The sequence below is a fragment of the Oryctolagus cuniculus genome, chromosome 11 (assembly GCF_964237555.1).
Source record: "Oryctolagus cuniculus chromosome 11, mOryCun1.1, whole genome shotgun sequence".
NCBI classification, from domain to species: Eukaryota; Metazoa; Chordata; class Mammalia; order Lagomorpha; family Leporidae; genus Oryctolagus; species Oryctolagus cuniculus.
The window spans coordinates 30,449,629-30,461,810 of NC_091442.1; the positions used below are offsets into that span (position 1 = coordinate 30,449,629).

The following is a 12,182-nucleotide window of genomic DNA, read 5'->3' on the forward strand; positions in this document are numbered from 1 at the left end:
GGTGGGGTAGGGTGCTGGCAGCTTCTCTGTGAACAAGGCAGACACCCAGATGACTGCGGGCTCTCCCCAGCACTGGGGGTGTTTGAGCAGAGGCCCAGCCCTGCTGCAGGGGGACTTAGGAATTTTTAATAAATTTTGTTTTCTTCTTTTACAGTTAGTATCTCTCTTTTAAGAGATTCACATGGGTAGGTGCCAGTACTGCGTATGTTATTGTGTAATCACATGTAATTATCGTATAATTAATTTAACTGCAATGAAACATTTCTTAATAATGAGATGTATGTAACAATGTACAGAGGGTACTGTTAAATCCCAATGTACGTACTTGGCAGCTTCAGAAAGGTAGCACTGTAATTTACTCTGTGGTCTTTTGTGTGTCCCCCAGTATTCACATCCCTCCCCTTACCTCTTGGGTAGCTACTATCCTGAAAATAATGTTATCACTTACTGCCTTGTCTTTATAGCTTTGTGAAAATTTTGTGGGCAAAAAAAAAAAATCCATTTATCAGTTTTACATATCCTTGAGCCTAGTACCTGTAAATATACTTTGTAGTCAGATACTGGCCAGTGTCGTCCTATAACTCTCTCCAAAGCTCAGTAATATAGAACAGGAAGCAGCTCCTCCTCATTCATGTGCTTATAGTTGATTTGGTTGGGTCAGCCTGGGTCAGCTGGTTGGTGGTTGGGATCCAAGTCTGCTCTAGGTAGTACCCATTCTCCTAGGACCAGTGGTTTCCTGAGGCAGTCTCTTCACAAAGCAAAAGCCAGGAGCACATGAGAGCAGGCCCAGCCACCAAGTGTATTCTAAGCGTTGGCTTGTGCCAGGCCCACCAGCACCCCCGTGGCTTGGAATTGCAAGGTAGAGATTTCACCTCTGCCTGCCACGAGGATTTGAGAAAGGTGTGGATGTGGAACAACACAGGTGGGTCACAAATGGGGGTTGTAATTCAGTCTACCACAATATCACGAAGCAATCTGTTCAATGATTTCTTCTAAATGTATTTTGTTCATTTGAACTCGTGCATCGTATTCCAGTGTAATGACTGGAATTTATTTTCCCATACTTCTTTCCGTGGATAACGGAGTTTTGCCAATATAATGCTGCTTTGAACAAACTTGCATGTGTCACCTGGAGCAGCTGTGTGAAAATCGCTCAAGATTAAATTACTGTAGAGCAAAATTATCCAAAACTTGGAAATAAAGCGAAAAGTTCACCACGAAGTCTTTAAATGGCATTTAAAGAGCACCTTCATTAAGCCTTCTGAGAATCATCTCTCTCAAGGATATAACTTTGTCGACTTTTTAATGACTAAAATTAAGCTCTATAAAGTCTTTTTTTTCCTTAGTAGTTCTTTATGAAAGTTTTTTATGAAAAATCTCTACAATGAAAATTGCAAGGCATTAAAGAGAAGACACTAAAAAATGGGAAAATCTTCCACGTTCAGAATCGGAAGAATTAATATCTTCAAAATGTCCACATTACCCAAAATAATTTACAGATTCTGTGCAGTCCCAATCATCTGACATTCTTCTCAGATTTTTTTTTTTTTTTTTTTTTTGACAGGCAGAGTGGACAGTGAGAGAGAGAGACAGAGAGAAAGGTCTTCCTTTGCCGTTGGTTCACCCTCCAATGGCCGCCGCGGCTGGCGTGCTGCGGCCGGCGCACTGCGCTGATCCGATGGCAGGAGCCAGGAGCCAGGTGCTTTTCCTGGTCTCCCATGGGGTGCAGGGCCCAAGCACCTGGGCCATCCTCCACTGCACTCCCTGGCCACAGCAGAGGGCTGGCCTGGAAGAGGGGCAACCGGGACAGAATCCGGCGCCCCGACCGGGACTAGAACCAGGTGTGCCGGCGCCGCTAGGCGGAGGATTAGCCTAGTGAGCCGCGGCGCCGGCCCAGATTTTTTTTTTTTTCATGTTGAACATGACCTCCTTTCTTTCTTCTGGAAATTACATCCAAAGATTTACTCGGTGCATTTGAGCTAATAGGTGGAAGGACTCTTGGAACCTTAATGTTTTCGCTCAAGGAGCCTCTCTGTGCAGGCCAGCCGCACCAGTTGAACTCGAACCCATCAACAAAGACAGGAGAAGTTTTACAGAAGTCCAAAAAGAGGACAGACGAGATGGGGGAGGCAGGAGGGTGGACAGCACGAGGCCCTAGCTGGCGAGGAGCGGCTGCTGAGCCTTCGCAGGGGGCCGGGACGGGATCGTGGGGTCCCAGTCTGAGCTGGTCCCCCTTGCCCTCGCCCCAAGGCGAGCACAGATAGTATGGTAGGCGAGCGGAACCCGGGGAACCACGGGAGGCCGCGCTAAGCAGGACTGAGGAGGCCGAGCCGAGAAGAGGGGTCGGAGTCCTGGTCACAAGAGAGATGAGAAGGAAGGCGATGGTGGTGGGAGCGGAGTCGGGCCAGTCTCTCTTGGCTGGACTCAGGTCTCCCTCAAGTCCGCTTGGCTGGGGAGGAGGGGTCACAATGGAATCTTCGTGACGTCACTGAACCCCACCTGCACTCCTCCCAGTGAGCCCCTCCTCCCCAGCTGACTGAACTGCGCAGGGACACTCCCGTGTGACGGGAAGACAGGGGGAGACTGAGCAAGACGCGGGGAGCCGTCCGCCCTGGATGCCCGGGTCCCCCGCGGGGCTGCCGAGAGGCACCGGGGCCAGGAGCCGTGGCTGAGAAAGGCCCCCAGGGACCACCCCAGCACCGGCACCAGGAACACACAGAAAGCCCGAGAAGACCTGGCTGGAGGGGATGTCCCAAAGGGACCAGGTGAGTGGGGCCTGAGCCTCCTGGATGTGGGGTTCAGGCACTGGGTAAGGGGCAAGAAAGATGTTTTCCATTTGTTAAAAATTCACTATTAATTTGAGAGGTGGTCCATTTGCTGGTTATTCCCCCCAAAACCCACCACAGCCAGGGCTGGGCCAAAATCCAGGAGCCAGAAATTCAATCCAGGTCTCCCATGTGGGTGGCTGGGAGGCAATTTCTTGGGCCATCACCCACTGCCTCCCAGGGTGAGCATTAGCGGGAAGCTGGGTCTGCAGGAGGTGGGACTTGAACTCAGGCGCCCCCATGTGGCTTAACCTGCCACACCACGACACCCACCCTCCCATTTACATGTAAGTTATCCATCCGCATGGAACAAACGGATGAACTAACTCGAGAGGACTCTCGAAGGCCTTGGGCAAGGAGGGGGGTGGTGTGCCCTGAGTGGTCTGGGGGGTTCCAGAGGCAGAAGGGACAAGAGGGGATCAAAAGCCTCTTCCATCCCCCGGTCCCCCAGGCCACCCGGAATGTTAGCTGTGACTGTGCCTGTCACAGTAGCCCGCGCTGACGCATTCCAACACAGAGCAGCCCCACAGCGCAGTTTTGTGACAGTGACTTTGGCTGGGTCACATGACCTGCTCAGGTCACTGGGAATAGCAGACACCACATGGTGGCCAAGATGTGCTTGCACGTTTCGTCTTGTTCTCAAGTGCTTGGGCCCCTGCCACCCAAGTGGGAGACCCGGATGTCTCTCCCCCTCTCCCCGTAACTCTGTCTTTCAAATAGATGAATAAATCTAGAAAAAAATGGCCTTTTAAAAAGTATTCAGAATATTTTATTTTTCTTAGAATATTTAAAGCCGACACAGATCATCTACTTGACTTCAAAATTGTAACTATGCGAGTTACACCATCTCCAGCAGTTCTTTCCCGAGGACACATTTGCACGATTCTTCAAAACAGCACTGTTGTCCTTAGCAAAATCTAGGAACCGCTCAAGTGTTTGCTAGGAGCGGCCCTTGCAGTACAGTACCGAAGGAGACCACAGCAGACTATGGCACCTTCTCCTAAGATGGCTTCCTATGCAGCACTGCTGAGTGACAGCTACAGATCCTAGGACGCAGTGGCTCAAGGACAGGCAAGATTACTGGATGGTGGACGTGCACCACGAAATGTGGTAAAGCTATGAAGGAAAGCAGGTGTCCAGTAGCACAAGGTTCAGGTAACGGTTATCCTAAGCCGGGGGGGAATGTTTGGGGATGCACACACATACACACACAGAAGCCCTCAAGGACAGTCAGTGCTTGTGGACATATTGCTCTTTGTTTTACTAGGATTCATTATAGCTAATGTATATATGCAGAATACCTCATGTATACTGTACATCTCATTTTTTTTCAGATGGGTAAAAAAAGCCACACCCAAATTCTCGACATACAATAAAGTATATTAAGGGCTTGGCACGCATCTCCCGCAAAAACTTAATACAGGTAAACTAAACTCCCTCAAATGATCAGTCACCGAGGAAAGCTGAGCCCCTGACCCAATCAAAGATGCACCTAGAAAGAACACAGGAAAAGGAAAAATAAAATCAAGTGGCTAAAATCCACTCATTTAAAAAGAAAACCATTCTAAAACAAGGCCTATGAAAACTATGAGCAAATCTTTTCAATTAGCTGTTAACAAAAACTTCGTGAAGCAGTCACTTCTAAAAGCAGGAAGCAGAAGTACATTACGAATGACTGGGTGAGAAGTATCAGGGGTCAACAATGAGAGACCAAGAGAGCAACAGATTATGAAAACCACAAAGCACATCCCTTTTGTCTGCGGACAGACAGGAAGACAATAAAGAGAAATCCCTCGCTCTGAGCCCTGTGTGAACGCACAGTGGTGTTTTTTAACAAATCACAAAGCCCACCTTATCCTAACCCGTCCTGGTGCTTAGGTACCTTGGGCACCATTCCTGCAGCAGGGCTGGGCCTCTGCTCAAACACCCCCAGTGCTGGGGAGAGCCCACAGTCATCTGGGTGTCTGCCTTGTTCACAGAGAAGCTTCCAGCACCCTACCCCACCCCGCCCCGCCCCCGGGGGCCACATGAACACCAGCATTCTCCAGATCACACTGCACTCCTGTTCCCCAGTGTGGACTTGCACCCCTTTCCCCAGGCACTGAGCCAGCTCCCAGGGGTGGACCCCTGACGGCAAAGTCCCAAAGGCCTGGGCCCTGTGTGACTCCTGTGCCTCCTCTCTAAGAGTCCGGAGCCCTCACCTTCAGGCCCCACTTGCCCTGGGATCTGTCTGTCGCATTTGGACATCTAGCACGGAACCGGTTGAGAGGAGACAGGCCACAGGGGCGCCTGCTTAGTTACCATCACCATGGAAACCTCAGGCCAGGAGCCCGGGGCAGCACCTTGGAAGTGGCAGCTCTGACAGCTCTGCTCGGGCGCCTTCCTAGCCACGGCTCACGGGGAGTCTTGGACACCGGGGAGCCCCCGGGAGGCAGCTGTGTGGCCTAGCCCCAGATCCAAGGGCTTCCTCCCCTCTCAGTGGTCTCCAGATGACCACCCTCGTGGAGTCCAATTCCTTTTTTTTTTTTTTAGAAGCTCTGGAGTGTGGGACATTTCCTTGTCTGCAGAGAAAAACAGGCAGGCCGATGGAGAGAGGCAGATCAGAGGGGAGAAAAGTCTGAGAACATTCCAGATGTTTGTGCAGCAGCTCAGTGAAACGTCCATTGCGAGTCACAAGGGGAAGGATGAGTGCAAAGGTCTCCCTGATCCAAGCAGAGCAGGGCCGGCTGTTGGCCAGGCAGTGCCCGAGAGAGCACGAAGATCTTGGTGGCCAGGCCCCCAGGCCAGGCAGAAAAGTGGCTTAGGTGCAGAGAGGCTGCTCTGCAGAATGTACGTGAAGTCTTGCAACTATTGCTGGGTGACCAGGGTCTGGAGGAGTGACTACTTCAAGAGGATGAAAACCCACGGGGAAGAGGAAGTTGGCAGGACAGTGCCTCCGTGGAAAGCTGCGGAAGGCAGGACGATCAACAGGAAGAGGATGAGGTCCCCGGGCCGCTCTGTGGAGCTGTGCTGACGGTCACAGTGATTGAAGACACAGAGAAGGAAGGAATGGGAGTAAGTCATTGAGGCGCTCAAATCATCCAAATACATCGAAGCACATCATTGGAGGTTAGAGCCCGAGAGAGCTTCCGCTCGGGTGACCCCACAGGACCTAAAGAGGAGGAAGGCTTCCCTCTGAGTCTAGAAACGAAAGGCAGGACAAAGTTGGACTGGGGTGGCCACGCTGCCTGAGGCCTGGAGGTTCCCCAGGACTGGCAGTTTAAAGGGAGCCTCAAATGACACAGTGTTTACTTTTGGGTCAAAAAATCATCGGCAAGGGGACAACATCAAGGCAGTCAAGAATGAATGGAGTGAAGTTCAACAACATCACTGCAAAACTCCAAGGATGTGTAGGAATATTCTAGGATACTTTTTAGGAAATAACCCAGCAAGAGCCTTTTGGGAAACACTGGTCCGGCTCATCCAAAGAAGCAGGGTCCTGAACAGGAGGACAGGCCGAGAGCAGCCGGGGCCGCCAGGGCAGGCACGACCCTGGGAGGCAGCAACGGAGCCCAAAAAGACAACTGGAATTAAAGAGGACTGGCCTCAGAGGCACTGCCCAGCACAGGAAATATGACAAAGACCCAAGCGTGTGATACCATTTCCAGCATAGTCTGGTCCCCAAAACCTTCCAGAGAGCGAGCCTCAAACCCAACTTCAGTGGCTTTAACCACTCATCGGCCACGAAAATACCACGACTGCGGTCACCACCATAAACACTTCCTTAGTAATGGACGGGCTCAGCGCTGAACTTGGGTTCGGAGATGAGTCTTCCTCTCCTCAAATCACATCTGTTCATTTTTGCTGCCCATGACGAAATCACAACCGAGAAACCACACCAACGGCGGCTCTCACTCCCAGCCAGAGCACCTGCCCGGTTCTACGGCACAGGTTCTGTGGCACAGGGCTCCGTGGGCGCCCCCAGCCCACCCGTGGAGCAGGTGCCCCCATGCTCACCATCAAGCAGAGAGAACGAAGGCACAGAGCCCTCCAGGATGCTGCCGAGATCTCACAGCAGGCAGGCGGCCCGACTGGCTGTGCGCACAGGCACAGCGCTCCCCTCGCTGGCGACTCCTGGCTCCTGTGACTTCTTCTCAAAGCCCCTGCCTGCTCTCACCTCGGCTCACCTCCCCACTCAGGGAGGGAGGCTCCCAGGTGAGAGCGCTAAGGACTGCAGGGGCCGTGTCCACGTCCCTGTTCTCCCAGAGTCAGGATGAGGGCAATAAGAGCAGGCTGCCGCAGTGGGGAGAGCGCTGGGCAGAAGTTTCCGTAGAAAACTGGAGGGCGCCAGTTCCGTTCAGGTGTCTGCCATGTCCTGTCCTGCCCAGGTGAGAGGCAGTGCCGGAGAGGGGCAGCTCCAAGTGAGGGGCAGTCCAGGGTGAGAGGCAGCTCGGGATGGGAGGCAGCTCTGGATGAGAGGCAGCACGGGTGGGAGGCAGCACAGGTGAGAGAGGCAGTGCTATGTGAGAGGCAGCTCCAGGTGAGAGGCAGCACAGGTGGGAGGCAGCTCTGGATGAGAGGCAGCACAGGTGAGAGGCAGCACAGGTGGGAGGCAGCACAGGTGAGAGGCAGCTCCAGGTGAGAGGCATTCCAAGCCTCCCTCAGGGCAGGTGCGTGGCCCACAGGGGCTGTGCAGACCCCTCCCCAGCTCCCTGAGCCCTACCAGCATCTCCACACCTGAGAATCCGCAGGAGGAGGGCAGGGTCCCTTGACTTCCCGGTGCCCGGGTCAAGGCCCTTTTCCATTTTCTTGTCATCTCTGCCTCATTTTCTATTCCCAAGGAGAGGCTAAGGACGGGCAGGGCAGGCAGCAGGCGTGTGCAGGTGCACGGCCAGCACTGCCTCTCCTCCTCTCTGCAGGCTCCGAGGCCGTTGCCAGTGTCCCAGGCAAAGTCACCTGTGGTCCAGTCACTTGGATGGGTGTCTCTGACAGTCCCTCTGTGGGTCTGGCCACCCGATGGCTGCAGAACCGCTGAGCGCCAGGGGAGGGGAGGGGGCACAGAATCAGCCCCGAGGGCAGGGTCCCCTCCAGATCAGGCTTTGACTCGAGGGTCACGTGGTCCCAGGAGCACAAGGACTTTTTTTCTTAGATTGTATTTTACACACAGATAAGGATTCTTTTAAAAACTCCAGTGACAGTGGACAGCCCTGTGGTGCAGCAGTTAAGCCTCCGCCTCTGATACCAGCATCCCATAGGAGTGCTGGTTAGAGTCCCGGCCCCTCCGTGTCCTTCCAGCTCCCTGCTAATGCCCCTGAAAGGCAGCAGCACATGACCCGGGCTGGCAGGTCCCTGACACTCATGTTGGAGATCCAGATGGAGTCTGGCTCCTGGCTTTGGCCGGACCCAGCACTGGCCATTGGGTCCATTTGTTGCATGGACCAGCCGATTTAAAACCTCTGTGTCAAATAAATCTTTTGTAAAAATAGAATGGAAAAGGCAACCAACAGGTTAACAAAAGTATCATTTTGTGTGTGTGTGTGTGTGTGTGTGTGTGTGTGACTGTGGTCCCCTGGGAACAGAAAGTCAAGGCCATCACTCCTGGTGTCTACACTGCTTGCTGAGCCCCAGTAGGCTGGGAGGGAAGCTGCCCGTCTTGGGCCACCTAGAGTTGACAAGCCGGGTGTTTTCACTGGAGAAAGGCTCATCCGTGGCATGGCTGTCCAGGCCCTGATGGAGGTGTCCTCCATCCTGTCACCTCTGCAGACTCTCAGCTCAGGTGCCGCTGGGCTGCATGTGGCTTCGCCCGCGCCCCAGCCCCTCTTTGGCCGTTGCACATCTGGATCTGTGTCCTGGTCCTGCTGGGTGGAGAGGTGTTGGAGAGGGTGCCAGCCTGGCTGGAGGAGGTGGCAGCTGAGCGGGTGGGCGAAGCAGGGCGGCCATGGCCGATGGCTGCGGGAGAAGAGGAACAGGGCGTCACCTGCCAGGAAGCACCCACAGGAGCAGGGCACCCTGGCAGGGCTCAGCTCGGCCGGCCCCAGGCTCGGTGCTGGGCGGCCTCTCTGGTCTAAGATGCACACAGTGTCTGACGGCGGTGGGTGTGGGTCCCCTATCCACAGGGGCGTCCCTGTCCTGCCTCTCCCGGGTCTCTCCTGTCCCTGTGTGCGCTCCTGGGAGCCTGGTCTTCTCTGGGATGATTCTTGGGCTCTTCCCGCCCTCTCCCGTGCCCCTCCCATCACTGCTGGCTCCTCTGCCCTCTGCGGGTCTCTGAGAGGGAATTGATGGGGAGCACACCAGCACCGGGTCCCTTCAGGGAGCCTGGCGTCTGTGCAGGACTTCCTGGTATGTGTCTCTGCACAATGAACTTGCAGCATTGTAGCCCTCACCGCCCAAGGAAATAGCCGTGACCTTCTGGGCATCTACCCCGGGGTGCTGAGCTGCAGCCGAGGACCCCGCAGCAGAGCCCACCGACCTGTTCTCAGTGGCTGATCCCAGACATGGGTACCAGCACCAGGGCTGCAGCCGGACCCCTGGAGACAGGGCACACTTGCCTGGGTGTGGCCTTTCACCCAAAACCAATAGTTAGCATGTGATTGGTGTAAGATGAGTCTATCCATGTTCTATTTGGAGTCATCTTCTTTCACGGGTGAGTTCATCTCTCCTCTCCTGGTTCAATAGTAACTGGAACTCTTCTGCAGGCCCACGAGTTCTGTGCCCGCCGTGCCTGTGGTGCTTCCTGCCAGGAAGACTGTCTGTCCCCGGGCTCCCAGCTGTCCCATCTGTCATGTGGGACCTCCCTGCCCACAGGGCAGGGCCCAGCATCTCCATGTCCAGGGATGGCTCCCAGGTCAGCCTGACCGGCAGGCATCCGCCATGCTAAGTGGATTCTGCTGGCTTGGGTTCGTCCCGTCACCTGCCCACAGTGATGGGAGCTGCCTGCACACCAGGCGTGCCCCATGTATGAGCAATAATTCTAAATTCTCCATCTCTTCCCAGGCAGCAGGTGCTGCTTGCCATCGGCCCTGTTTCAAAGACTTCCGGGATAGGGGAACACAGAGAAGTGACCTAAGTGCCCAAGGTCCCCAAGCTGATGCACTGGGAAACTGGTGTCAATCAGAGCCAATTTCCCAATACCACGTGGCCTTGCCTTCCTCGTGGAGCCGTCTCCAGGGCAGGGCGAGATCCTCCAGGTCCCATCTTAACCATGGATCCATTACACGGCTGTGTGGTGGGTGGAACTTGCCAACAGGCTGAGCGTGCACAGCGAGGCCGGAGTGTTCACTCCCCTTCAGCCCTGTCCACGGGCACCTATGCTTAACCCAGCGTTCACCTTGATCCCAGGGCGCTGGCGCTGAAGGGAGGAGTTTCCCACCACAAACACCCATTGAGTCAGGTTTGCTTCCACTCGAAAGGACCAACAGAACTGGGTTTTCCCTATTACGTGTCTCTGGTCTCCCAAACAGAGGTGATTCTCCCTGACAGCCCAGATGGGGGACAAGAAGCCAGCCCAGGTGCAGCCTGCACATCAGTGGTCCCTGACTCCCGGAGGCCACGGGAGGAAGCATCAGGGCCCTCTGGGCGTCCAGCCCACGTCCAGGAAACCCTGACTCAGGAGGAGGGGGCGCTTCCACTCCCCCAGGAGCTGCCCCATCAGGAGGATGACGCTGGGCTGCTCAGAAAGGGGCTGTCCCTGCGTCCCTGTGAGCCCTGGGTGGGCGGGGCCGGTCCTGGGGTTTCAGGTGAGGAAGCAGAGGCAGCAGAGGTGGCCTCCCTGGCCCGGGGTGGCCTTGTGCTAAGGGAGAGCTTGATGTGCCCCGTGTGTGCTGTCGTCCTTGCAGCCCACTCTGCCCAGGGCCCGTCCTGGGGGACAGCAGGGCGAGGGCCCTCGAGGCACCGTCACCCGCACCACCGGAAGGAATCAGGCCCAACCAAAGTCAGGGTTCAGACCGCGATCCCCACCATCAGCCTCGGTGGGCGACACCCTCATGGCCCCCTCCCCTCCTGACAGCTCTGATCCCAGGAGCTGCCCTGTGCCCTGAGCAACTCCCCCTGCCTCTTCTCATCCCTGCCCCGCCCCAGTCTGCCCCACAGGGGGCAGTCACACTCAGGAGGCCCAGCCCCAGGACACAGCCTGCTGTGGAGGGCCCATCCTGCCTGGAGCCTACCGTGCAGCCTTGATGGGGCCTGTCCCTATCCACCGAGGTTCCTCTGTCGTCCTGCGAGCAGCCTCGAATGTGTCTGTCCACCTGCAGGACCCTGGGCAGGCTCACACTTTGTCCCTGGTAGCCTGACCCTGCTGACCATTGCTCACTCCCCGCCACCACCAACTGCCCCCCGACTGACCAATCTCAACACATCAGTGAGGGTCCTGCTGACCCCAGACCTACAAACAGTCCTGACTCACAGAGACCCTGCCCTGTCTGCTGGGGGCTTTGTCAGTTTAACTGATTCTGTCTCCATGGAACCAACTGCCAGTGGTTCTGATTGGCTGAGCAGCCTCGCCAGCTGACCAATGGTATGACTAGTTAGCCAGTCAGCAGTTACCTGCCCAAGGTACAGAGCTGGGGATGCCAGAGGCAGAAGAGAGACTGAAGGTAGACACTTGGAGGCTTTGTTGCACTTTTCTTCTTTTAAAAAATGTTTAACAGGCCAGCGTCGCGGCTCAATAGGCTAATCCTCCGCCTGCGGCGCCAGCTCCACGGGTTCTAGTCCCAGTCAGGGTGCCGGATTCTGTCCCGGTTGCTCCTCTTCCAGTCCAGCTCTCTGCTGTGGCCCAGGAGTGCAGTGGAGGATGGCCCAAGTGCTTGGGTCCTGCACCTGCATGGGAGACCAGGAGAAGTACCTGGCTCCTGGCTAAGGATCAGTGCAGTGCTCTGGCCACAGCGGCTATTGGGGGATGAACCAACGGAAAAGGAAGACCTTTCTCTCTCTCTCACTGTCCACTCTGCCTATCAAAAAAAAAAAAAGTTTAACAGTTTCATCGGGATTTAATTCACATACCTTACAATACACCCATTTAAAATGTATGCTTAGGGCTGATGCAGTGGCACTCTGGGTAAGTGGCATCCCTGGTGCTCCACTTCCAATCCAGCTCCTTGCTGATGCACCTGGTAAGCAGCGGAAGATGGTCCAAGTACCAGAGCTCCTGCCACCCACGTGGGAGACCTGGATATAGTTCCTGGCTCTTGGCTCTAGTGTTATTGCCATTTGGAAAGTAAACCAATGGATGGAAGATCTGTCTCCTGCACTCTGACACTGGCTTTCCAGTCAATAAATCTTTTTAAAAAGCATGCTCTTAATATATTCTTGCATCGTACAATCACCCCCACAATTTAATGTTAGACTCACCCCACCTCAGGAGGGATAGTCTTCTGTGACCAG

At 54.9% G+C, this 12,182-nt stretch overlaps 1 long non-coding RNA gene across 2 annotated transcripts in view; it reads left to right on the plus strand.

Moving 5' to 3' along the window:
- The first annotated feature begins 1,900 nt into the window (after nucleotides 1-1,900).
- The window catches only part of LOC103348227 (uncharacterized), a 30,983-nt gene continuing 20,701 nt past the window's right edge, over nucleotides 1,901-12,182 (plus strand). For both annotated transcript variants that reach the window (XR_011379983.1, XR_011379984.1), the window contains exons 1-3: nucleotides 1,901-2,765; nucleotides 3,608-3,980; nucleotides 4,160-11,395. This is a non-coding gene — a long non-coding RNA (uncharacterized lncRNA). The remainder of the gene's footprint in view (nucleotides 2,766-3,607; nucleotides 3,981-4,159; nucleotides 11,396-12,182) is intronic.